This window comes from Notothenia coriiceps, unplaced genomic scaffold (assembly GCF_000735185.1).
Source record: "Notothenia coriiceps isolate Sejong01 unplaced genomic scaffold, NC01 NC01_scaffold00006101, whole genome shotgun sequence".
Lineage (NCBI taxonomy): Eukaryota > Metazoa > Chordata > Actinopteri > Perciformes > Nototheniidae > Notothenia > Notothenia coriiceps.
Window position 1 is genome coordinate 215,866 of NW_011338802.1, and position 12,547 is coordinate 228,412.

The 12,547-nt window shown below is 40.8% G+C and overlaps 1 long non-coding RNA gene across 1 annotated transcript; it reads right to left on the reverse strand.

The window, feature by feature from the left end:
- Nucleotides 1-742: 742 nt before the first annotated feature.
- On the reverse strand, nucleotides 743-6,273 carry LOC104943436 (uncharacterized). The gene is made up of 2 exons (XR_798109.1): nucleotides 6,175-6,273; nucleotides 743-4,913 (listed from the first exon to the last, which is right to left on the reverse strand). It is a non-coding gene; the product is annotated as an uncharacterized lncRNA (long non-coding RNA).
- Between the last annotated feature and the right edge of the window lie 6,274 nt (nucleotides 6,274-12,547).

Here is a 12,547-nt window from a genome sequence, read left to right on the forward strand (position 1 = left end):
CTGGTGTCATTTGGGTGCATTTTCCATATCTCTGGCCCCCCTCGGTCGATTTTGATGATTGACACCTCTGTTTAACCGTTAGAGCCAATAGAATCGAGGTGAAGTTCCTAAAATCCATCTAAACATTACCCATTGGTGAATGAGTGATGCGTAGCCAGAATGCCCAATACCGGAAGCTGTCATACACTGTAGTAGCAGCTAATATGAAATCTCCGTTATTGACATAAATATGATGATGGATTATCAGTAATCATTTCAAAGTGACACAGACACATTGGATTAACCTTCAGCAGCGTTATCGTTGTAATGCCATTGAACACAACTTTTGATCAGAAACAGCAAAAGGTAAGACAATGTACCGTGTTTGCTATAAGCTACTTGGTGTGATATCTGGTTTTGTTTCCCATGCCGCGAGTTCTGGTCGCTCAGTGATGATATTTATATTTCTGGAATCTGTGGAATCTCAGCTTGTTAATCGATATCTTGTTTGTGCAGATTCGATAAGTAATAATGGTATTTTAACGTGAGTTCTTTCCTAAGTGCGTTAGAATTTAGCCGAGTTTCTTCCCGTTAAGTGGGTATGATACATTCATAGTTTATTAAATGTTAAGAAGCCCTCAGACGCTATTTCTTGCAAGATGTTGTGTTTTGCCGCGGGGTTTAACTGGTTTTAAACTGATCAGAAAGTTCAGAAAATAGTATTCTTTAGCCACAAAGGAAATGAAGAGTCGTGACCAGTGCAGCAGATTGACATAGTGCTTTATTGAAGCCGTCTGTAAGAAGGAAAATAATGTGCATCCCTATCATATACTTTGTGTAAAAATACTAAGGATGTACAGTGTAAAAAACAGCTTCATGTTGATGGTAATCTGTTGTTTTCACATCCTGGCGGCTCACCGGCCAGCAGCACTCTCTGTTTCACCTCCAGACTGTTTCAGAGCGTCAGGGAAACACGGCCCTCTGGGAAATATCTCACACAGCTGTACAGCTACAGTAGGATGGACATGACATTAGAACTCAGTTACACTTTGTAATACTTTTACATGTTTCGCTGCTTTTTGTTTGCTGCTTATAAATAAATGCATCTCATGCTTGTTCATGTTAATAATCATGATGATAGAAGACCAGAGGAAGAAGAGTGGGAGGTCGAATACTTTCAGAAATCCTTCCAAACGCCGGAGCTGTTTACTCGTTTTTCTGTATTAAAGAGACGTGTTTTCTGACTTTGGCTCACGCTGTCGGTTCATTAACAGACGAGACCAAAACAGAGCAGCTGAGGTCTGTTACATTACATCCAAATCTGTTCTGTTGAGTAGATGAACAGTACAAACAGCAGCAGCTTTAAGAGTGAACTTTAAAAAGGTCCTTAAAGTTTAAGGAATGACTGACATGTGTCCACAACTGTTTCATAGTCTTTAAGAGGAACCCTAAACTCATGAGGAGCTCCATCTTCTCAGTAGTTGGAGGATCACTTTTTTTTTTTAATCTCTTACCTTAGAATAAGCATTTTTGCTGCCAGTAAATAAACTTGGAATGGATAAAAGCAGAGGCTCAACGGAGGGAAGGAGTCGGGGACATCAGTGGATTGTGAGTTTATGAAGACTGACCAGTGGACTGAGCGTGATTCTGCAGCGCTGACCGAGACATCAGAGCAACATGAAAGCTATCGGTCGTATGTGAGGGGAGATGTGCTTTAAAAATCCTCATTTTCTTAAAAACATAAAAAAGCTAAAAATCTTCCTTTAAAGCAGGGCTGAATCAGATTCTTCTGACTCATATAAAAAGTGATGGATGTGAAAGTGCCGTGGCCAAAGCTACAAAGCGGTATTTTATGAACTCTGGTTTCCAATGATTTTGGCGGGAAGCGCGCACATACAGCCCGAGCTCCTCAGACATCGCAGACCTGGGTCAAAGCAAAGCACAAATCCTTCCAAATACATGGAAGCGTTTGCTTGAGCCTGACGAGCTGCCAGCTGGGAGGAAGCTGCTCTCATTTTGAACTCCTCGGCTGCTTCAGCTGTGCCAGACAGGCTCAATCGATCACAGAGAAGCAGTCCTCATAAGAGTTCTGAGTGCCACTTTGACTCAGGCCTGCGGACAGAGGACTGCAGCATGCCGTCCTTTTCTACTTTCTGCCATAAAGCGCCTTTGCCAGCTAGTAGCAATTTAATGGATGTGCAAGTGAAAAGCAGATGGACTTGAGAGCAGCAGAAAAAACAGGTAATGTGTCGGATAAGAGATGCCGGTAAAGAAATAAATGAGGCATTTATTTCAAGGACAAAATCTCTGGAGACTTAAACTGCAGAGCGAAACACGACTACACCCCCTTACTGCTAAACTCCAAAACAAAATGACATTAAATAAATTAAATAGAAAATAAATTCAAGTTAATCATCAATGATAAGAATAACACATTCAAATAAATATTGAATACAGTTTTCTACGCCTTATAAGAACACATCCCCTAGTGCTCTCTGTAATCTGTCATCCAGATATTAGGGTCTTCCACAAGTGTTTTAAAATTCAAATACAATTTCAGATAACGTTTTTTTTTTCTCTCATATGTGTTTTTTGCTGGATTTTAAAATGTTTGACTTATTCTGAAATAAACCATAAGGCTTACTGGCGTTTGAAGACTGGAATGGAGGGGATTTTAAATATTGGTGGTCAGACTGGAAGACATGACGACGCAGACAAACAACGTCCAGCGAAGAGGAGACAGTCGCGTTAAAGACAGAAGAAAATCCCTTCTCTTACTTAAAGGAAAATGCTCTTTCTCATCTACAATCAAAATATATGACCCACCTTACAAACTCACATTAGATATCCCTTATCATTCGACTTTCTCGACTCACTTAAAAAGTAGCACTTACAGTTCAACATTAAACCTTACCGCTTTACATTCTGCGCTGCACTTTCTGCTCAACTTCCACTTCCTCTCTGCCTCAGCTTTCCCAAAACACTTGTGGTGAGATTAAATAAGGGCACCGTGTGTTAATAACCAAACAATGAGATGAGCTTTCATAGCAAACACCTGTGGGATGATCTGGATTGATAAAGGTGTTTGTATAAATATATTATTTTCTGGTTGAATTAACGTCTGTCTTTAATGCGTCCTGTCAACACTGGACTGTCACATTTTGGTCACAAAACAACACATAATTGAAACAAACGATGGAAAAGGAAGGCTATCTGCTTTCCTTCCTACATTCTTTCAGCCGTTTTTGTTTCTTGAGGTGCTTTTTTTTTTTCTTCTCTCAGCCCTAAGAAATATTTTTTTCTAGAATAATGAAATAACAATAGAAAAAGTTAAATATAAAAGCGATGAGTAGAACAATAAATAGAACATTATATATATAATATATTAAATAATATATAATATATATACTATAGCCATTGCTGGGATTGGTGTAAACCCATTAATGTTGATGAGTACCTCCTAACAGACCATACAAAACCCTTCGTAACAATCTCACAGGAAATCTGCTGTAATCTCACTCATTAATACATCATAAATTATCACTTTGTAAATATGTCATCCTTCTTGGAGCTGTTCACCTGTAATCTCTCTCTTTAATCTTATCACCAATGCCCGACCTGGACTTTTTTCTCACTCTGTGGTGAATCTGCTCCTGTGTCAGTCTCTCTTTCTTTCAGAGACAGAGAGGTACAGCCGTGTGGTTCAAAAAGCCGTGACGAGTAAAGCTTCGTCATCGACACGAAGAGCGTCTCACTTTCCTTTTCTCTTTAGGGACACGACAGAATTACACTCAGAGGGAATTAGAGAAATAAACAAACAAAAATATTCAAAACTAACTGTCTTCCTCTCGTTTTCACCTCCTCACAGATGGATACATGAACCACCTTGCACTGCACTGTGGGTAATGTAGTAAAGCTCATGGTTTGGGAGCTTCATCCTTCTGAACTGCTGTGCTTTGAAGTGCGATCTTAAACACAAACCTATTATAATATCTTGCGCACTCACACAAACATGACATCCTATAATAACCTACAGAGTTGAGCTGTACATAGCAACAGCTGTTCTGCAGCTTTTCAAGCATAGACATTAATAAAGTGTTTGATGTGTTGCTGGCGCCTGTATGATGATCTGCAGCATTAAGCTAGCAGTGTAGCACCGGGTTCAGTAGTAGCAGTATATAGTAGTAGTAGTAGTACCTGTAGTAGTTGAAATAGCAGCAACAATAATAATGGATTGCACTGAGCAAAACCTGAGTGACATCCTGCTTCAGGATTCATCTCACTGGTGACAACTGCAAATGCAAGGCAGCCTCAATCAATCCCCGAACCTTTAAGGTGAGGGTTTGAAACCAGACCCGAGTGTCTCTGAGTCTGAGAGCATCTCTCTGTTTGCAAAAAGCCTGAGATACAACCGGTAACGGCAGTTTAGGTTTGAATGAAATGCTATATCTCCTTCTTACTGATGAGAAGCCTCCTTAAAACACATCAGCTGTTCTCTAAGTGGATCAGTTTAGGAGTTTGACACATGTCAAAGCACAGCAGGCCACCGGTGATGCTCCTGTCATTAAAGGGACATTACATAGTAACTGATCACATCACAGTTCGGATCACCTAGGGCTGCAGTGCAGGATCACAAAGTAACTTCGCCTGGGAGTTCTTTCTAGAAAAGGGATTCATCAAAATTAGAAAAGAAAATGGAAGCAGACTGCAGAGGTGAAAAAGAGAGGATGAAGAGGAGAGGGGGAAACATCCTTCAAGTCTTTTTGGGTCTGTCCAAAGCTGTGGGTCTTTCTGTCCCACGCTGATGACCTCAGAGACCAGTTGTGATGATGTCACCGTGACAACAGTTCATTCCCGCCCGCTGGCAGAGTAGGAAAACTGCGGGAAGTGCGGTCGTCTCTCGTTGTCCAGACATTCCATCCCGTCCTCGTCGACTAAAGAAACGTTTGCATTCAGAGTTAATTACAGAATTCATAACAATTCAAAATCAGAATATGAGTATGTTTTCTGTAACTGTCCCAATGTGTTCACAGTTTATTTTCCACTTTTTCATTTATTTCCTTTCATTTCCTTATCTGTCCTTCTTTCCTATACTCTTTCCTTCCTCCTCTCCTCTCATATCCTCATCTACTCTAGTTCCCTAAAATTCTTTCTTTTTTCTCTCTTCTGTCCTCCTTCCCTTCCTTATCTCTTCTCCTCACCTCTCTCCTCATTTTCGGTCCTCATCTCCTTTCCTCTACCCTTTCTTCTTCTCTTTCCACATTCCTCCCTCCTCCCCTCTCCATTGCATTCAATTCATTGTTGCCTTATTGCCATGACTAATACGGACAATCCCAGAGTCCAAACCCAGTGTACTTCCTGTCTGCCCTTATATGTAGATTTCTCTGTCTTTCTCGCTCCGTTGATCCCCCTCAACAACATTATTTTGCTTAGCAGCAGCAGCAGCAGCAGCGTGTTATCTAGTGTTAACAACCTCTGAAATGTCCGAATTGACCAATCAGAATCGAGTATTAAACTAAGCCGTGTAATAAAAGTATATAATCAGGTGGATTTTTCATTAGGATTTACATAAGTTGTTGTACTGCAGGTTTAAACGGCACAAAATTCAATTAATGAGCGTGTCTCCGATGTGACAACCCCCTGTTAACTGACTGATGTGCGACCTACAAAACAAGTGGGAGCCTCACATTAGCGCGGAGAAACACATCGGTTCCACTCATGCATAATTCAGCGCTGAAATCGGCGTCTTTATTCCAAAAACCTGTGAAGAGCTGCATGGCCTGAGGACTATTACAGAGACACATTCAGAGTGTCTGTTACCTCAGTTAATTTAAGGTGAAATATCTCACCTCAAGAAAGAGCAGTAGCACATATATTGTTTAAACGAGTAATCAAAGTGAGTTAAAAGTAGAATTGTATCACTTTTAGGTGCCTAACAAACAAAAAATAATTTATTCAAACTTCTAAACAAAACACTTTGTTAACATCATAATCCTCTGAAGTACTTCAAGTATATGAAAACACAAAGCACTCACTGTACATTGTTTGGTGGGATGTGTGTGTAATATTAATCCCAACACTTGTTAAACACACTGCTTCTGATTCTACTCTATACACTAAGAATATCCTCAGTTATGTAAAACAAATGGTAATGTGAGCATCTGTTCTGTGTGAGAAAGAGAAAGGGAGACTCACATTTCTCTGGTGGAGTGATCGTGATGGTCTGGGCCGTGAACTCCTCGTCAAAGTATCTGGTGTCCGTCTCCGATGTCACCTGAGGCTTGAAGGGAGGAACCATCTGAGAGGAGAGGAGGACAAAGAGGGGACAGGTGAGGTTGTACGATAACACTTCCATAATACAGAGCAGCTGTTAGAAGGACACCAAACTCCACACAAACTTTCTTTCTTTTTGCCATTTTCCTGATTTCTAATGAAAGATCCTTTTCTTTATTATCTCATTATAACCTTACACTTTGGGATTATTGTCCTTAGTCATGGCAATAAGGCAAAATGAATTGGAAACAAAGGAAAGAGGAGAGGAATGTGGAGGGAGAAGAAGAAAGGATAGAGGAAAGGAGATGAGGAAATAAAAGGAGGAGAGAAAAAAGAGTTTAGGGAAATGAGAGTAGATAAGGAGATGAGAGGAGAGGAGGAAGGAAAGAGAAAAGGAAAGGGAATAAAAAACAAAATTAAATGTTGAAGTTAAAAGCATCAATCTGGTGCACTTTGAGAGCAACATTAGGAGATCTATGGATACATCTCTCAACATCCATATGAAACAGAACTGTAAGAAGATTTTCTTTTTCTTTATGGATATTTTACAAATCACTCCCCTTTCAAACTGTATTCTTGTTTATTAATAACAACTTTTTTTTACTGTCATATAGTATTTTATACCTGTTTACTTTATTCTCTTATTTTTTTATAACTATAATGATCATATAAAGATGTGCCCCTACCTCACTGGTTGTAGAAAAAGCTTCTTATATTCGTTAGCATAGCTAGCTAACCAGATGCTAATAACAACAAAGTTATTGACTGTATGATCAGTATGACAGATGAACAGCCACTGGGCTTTCAACTAAAGACACAGCCACGCAAAAACTGCAGCATGTGTACGGCTCCTTATGGGTACTGCAATTTCTGAAGAGCCGGAGCGACGTTCTGGTGCTCTCCGGCATAACTGCACCCCTGTCAGACGAGACATATACCACATGATGACAGGTTAGGCTCGTGTTGTGTTCATGGACCCTGACCTTGGCCAGGAAAAACAGCCACTCGCTCGTATACGTCCCGGGGGCCGGAGGTTCCCCACCCCTGCTTTAGATGTCTGAATGATGAATTGACTAAAAGTGCTGAATATAATCAGTTTTTATTGTAATTACTCTGTAAAGCCATTTTGTGATTAACGTTTATTTTACATTTTACATCTTAATGCTGTGACTCAGATGCTCTAAGTGATGATAATCTGATGCAACAATATTATAAATGTTTTATATTCCTACCATTTATAGGCACACAATGACCATTTAATCGTTTTTTACATTTAATTCCTTGCCTCCTCTCCTCTCCTGCTCTAGCTCTAGCCAGTCTGGCACCAACAATAGCCATCAGAGCCCCTCCAAGGGAGGCCATCGGGCACAAAAGCACAACGGAAATGAAGGATAACTTCTGGGAAGTCTGGCCTCAACTACTCATTACCTCCCTCTGGCCCTCCTTCCTCCCCTTCAGCCTCTCTTCCTCTCTCTCTCCCTCTCTCTCTCCCTCTCTCTCTCCCTCCCTCTCGTTTGGAAAGGAGTGATAACTTCTGGGGCAGATTAGCCTCTCCTATCCCACTTGTGCTCTCCTCCTGGCCCACTTTGCTCTTTCTCCCTTTCTCTGACACCCCATCTCTTGGTCTCTATCTTCATCTCTGGATGTGGACTAATTTGTGGGGAGGTTTTTGCCTCCTTACACTTGCAAAGCCAGATCGGATGGTTCCTCGGGAACAGGCCAAGGAGCAGGGGGGTTAGAGAAGTCGTAGTTAAGAAAGGACCTCTTCTATGTGTGTGAGTGAGTGTGTGTGGCTGCATGTGGTCACAAGGGAGAGGAAGGAAAAGGAGCAGAACTTACTCTTTTGTGTTGTTTTGTGTTCTCTTGTGTTTCTCAGAGGAAGAGCACAACAAAAAGGGGACAACCCAAATGATGTGTCTTCCCTCCTTCCGTCCCCTCCTATACCCCCCCTTGTTCACTCACTTACTTACAGGACCCTGTTGAATGGGCAGACATGGCCTCGAGGGTGAACAGAGCCACACAGACAGACGGACCACAGTGGGGAGATATTTGTTCAACAAAGAAGGAGAAAGAGAGATGGAGTCAGGACCACCTGAGTGTCACCCTCACCCCTGTCTCCCCTCTCTTCCTTTTCCTCTCCTTTGGCAGAGGGTCACCATTCAGCCCACACCAGTGACAAAGATGTCCAGTGTGCATTCTGGAGAAAAGAAGTTAGTGTCTCAACACTTTAACTACAGTGTGTGTGTGTGTGGGAGTTTTGTGTGTTTGCTTGTGTGTGTGTTTGCGTGTGTGTATACAATTCAAGGGAAACATCTAGATGAAACATGGTTAGATTGTAACATAGAGATTTAGATACGTTGTGTAGTAGGGGTGACATTTTATTCAAATTATTTCGTTAATTTATACATTTCTAATTTGAAGAACAATCACTAAATCACTGTGTTTGTTGAACAGCAGTTTGTGTCTCCTAAATTTGGCCAATCATCAAAAATATTCTGTTCCCACTCAGGCTTCTTTATTTGACTACAAGTAAGTTCCTCTTTCAGAACTGTTTCAAAATCATTGTTTGTCTTGTGTTGGAGTATTTAAATAATGTGTAAATTAATTGTTATTGAGGGCCATTCTTATTGTGAAGCTTGTTTACTGCTCTTTTATGTATTTAGTTAGGGTTAAAGGTTTCTTTTTTTCGCGCAACCCCTATAAGATCAAATACAACATGGATCCATAACAATGACCCCTCAAACACTGTAGAGTATTTTTACATTACTAATAACAAAGAAACGTTTGGAGGACATAGAACAATGTACAATTCCATCTATCCACTCCTGCGATCCAATATATTTTCACACCATCTCAATTCAACTTTTTCGTTTGTATGTTCAGGCTGGTTAAAGGTTAGGTCAAGATGTTTGTTTAATACAGAACACCTATCCAGTTTTAAAGTAAAATGCTTTACATTAAAATTAAGCGAAGTTGGCCTGTGAATACAATCCAAGCAGCCACTAGAAGATGTTAACTTGATGTAATAGGAAAAACGAATTAGTAGGAAGTAGAAATGACATATCTGAAAAATTATTATGACAACTTAGCCTGCATTTGTGTTGTAACACAGACCTTACCGTGCCTGTGTCGAAACAGAAACATTATTTGTGCTTGTGATGTAATAACTGCAATGTTTGAGCCTCCACGTCTGCCATGACTCATTTGAGTTTTTTAAATATTTGCCATTTTCTGTGAAAAATCATTTTTTTTGACCTCATCTCCGAGTTTCGCTTAGTTACCAGTTTAACAGAAGGCAGAAATGCTAAACACAGTAATCCATTTGGATGAAAATGTTTGTGGGAAAAAGCTAAATCAACTCCTTCATGTAAATCTGACAAATGTTTGCTCGTGTTGCCTTCCAGCTAAAACCCTTCATTGCGCTCGTCTCTCTATCACTTGTTTCCATTCTCTGTGGCTTGTTTTCATTCTCTGTTTCTCAGAATAACATTGAGTTTGGCCACACGGTGAGTTGGGTGTTCACTGAAGAGAGAGGAAGAGGGAGAGAAAGAGAGCGGGAGAAAGAGGCCTGAGTCCCATTAATCTGCCGCATATGGTGGATCTGCAAATGACAGATCCTTAATGGTAAACATTGACGGATAGCGTTTGCTTGTTTCTATTGGTGAGCTGGATGGGTACACTTGTGATAAGTGCTCCATTGCCGAGGAGAGAGATGGTGTAAATGGGGCAGGAGAATACCACTAATAAAGCTCCCCCCCACCTCTGCTCCTCAAGCTAGACCTTTTGTCCCACCTGCTATTCTCTGGCTGTGAAATTAGGCTGCACCCCCTCCTCTTTCTCAGTCCTCCTTTCTTTATCCACCTCTTTTCCTTTTGGGTGAACGGCCATGTGAAGAGGTTCATTACCGCTGTGGCTGGCCCTACTCAGGTATGGCTGGGTCTGTTCCCACTATAGGCCCAAAGCTCTCTCTCAGTCTGGCCCCGCAGGCTCCCTGGAAAAGGGAAACATGGCACACAAAGGTCCTGTTAGCACTTCCTATGAAATCAGCAGTTTTCTCTAGAGGTACAACGCTCCAATTACCTAACACTCAGAGGATGCTATACCCCCCACAACACAACCCAGTGCTTCAGTGTGTGTACGTGAGTGTCCTAGTCCTCCTAGTATTCTTTGAGGAAGGGCCTGTGCTAGATGGCTAATTAGCACTGAAGACACTCTCCTCCTCCTTTTCTTCCACTCATCCTTATGCTTTTCTGCTCCTCCCCTTATTCTTGCGTCCTGTGAGAGCATTTGATTTACCATTATGTCCCTGAGATGGTGCCCCCGGCTTCCTCTTATACTCTTGCCTTGACATATTGTACACTATACAAGCAGCCCATCCACAATCCTCCAGGGCTCCACTCTGGAAATGCACATTGGAGACCCTGGAAGAGCTCTTCATGGCTGGGGGATGCTACTTGGAGATCAGGGGTCCTGGATCCCTGGATGAATGTCCTCCTTCCTGATGCTGTAACAGCAGCCTTGTTAAACAACTCCATAGGGTCTATGTAGACTTTGTTATCAGGAGGGTATTCCAGATAAAGCAGTAGCTCTGCAACCCTTATACTCTATAAATTCCCTGTGAAAATGAAATTGTGCAGTAGCCCAAATAATAAAACAAAAAATACGACAAGATTGTTCATGCCTCATTATTCAACGTGCAATTCCAAAATGCTAAATCTATAAAAGTACCAATACATTCCTCCATTATTTAAACAAAAGCAAGCTGGATTAAAAGTCCCCCATTCATCACTGTACTTACATACCAGTAATCAACAATACATGTGAGACTGTGATTTGGTTTGGTCGTGGAAGTTTTCAGCCCAACATGCAGGGGCCAGTACAGTGGGGTCTGGGTGGTCTCAAAGATCACCATGAGAGTTAAGTGCAGTGAAAGCAGAGCATAAGTGAATCAGGAAGAAGGGGATAAGAGGGTCTCCTCAGTACAATAAGACAGGTGTGGAGAGGAAGGGACTGAGGGAACAAGGGGGGGGGGGGGGGTAGATGCATTTACTGACCACTTACCTGGACCTTTATTTCAGTTCAATTAAGCTGTTCCGGGAACTATACCTGCTTTTTAACATAAATTTTTTTCTAGAACTTCTTATGATTTTCATTTTAAACGTATCCTTTTTTTTTCTCTATTGATCATGATTGCAGGAATACTTTGTAATTAAGTAAACCAACCATTGTATTTGGTATAAAGTTTACACAAAAGCAAATGTATTTAGACAAGAACCATATTTTAGCATCCCTTTCTATTAAGTTTTGCAATATGATCAAGGATGTAAATAATGTTCGATTCATGTTGTCTTGTGTGTCCGAACTCCTTTCCTCTAATCATAAGGAAACGGCTTCTTCCCTTTCCTATACATCCATTATTCATTTCAGCTTCATCCTCATAGCCTATCAATCATCATGGGCTAGATCTATAACCAGATTACTTAGAACTATACTATATATAACAACACATACAAGCAGATCAACACTCACAGCCACAAAACTATAGGTATTATTACAGTAACACTATCACTAATGGCATTGGTGGAGGGTTATCCTATCTCTGTTCATCACTAGATTGGATTAATGGATGCCTGAGCGTGATGCTTGAATTAAACTTCAGTCCCTCCGTGCTAGGTGGGGAGATAAACAAAACTCTGTCCATCTGCCACTCAGCTGCAGGAGTTCAAGCACAATGATACCTCATCCACCATAAAAACATCAGCAGCCTAAAATAAATAACCTTTGACTGAAAGCAAATGATGACAATGTTATCCAGCTATTTCTTTGCTTTTTATGTTGGATAGAAACTTACGAGTCTAGCTGACAACTGCCACGTTTTACTGGATGAACTTTTTTGTTTCATTTACTTATTTATTTATTTAAACATTTACTCAACGATTCCCTCCTTCACAGTCACAATTACTGTCCAACATTAAGCTTCACTAGTGCTATCTTCCCAGAATAACTTAATCAGGAAGGATGGGTTCAATATTTATTGTTCATTCTATTTTTTTAAATATTTTCCCAGCCTGATTGGAGGTTTAAAGGAGTCATAACACTACTTATCCAACCTCTAGGCCTGCTGACAGGAGCTGTGCGATGTCTGAATATTTAGAAAAATACTGAAAAGGTTGATATCTTCTGGCTGAAATGAAAAGTGAAGATACTGTATGTGGGTTTATTGGTCTTAACCTCAGGGAAAGGGGGAACGTCTGCAGCTGTAGATGCATAAGAACACTTAAGAATTAAGACAACC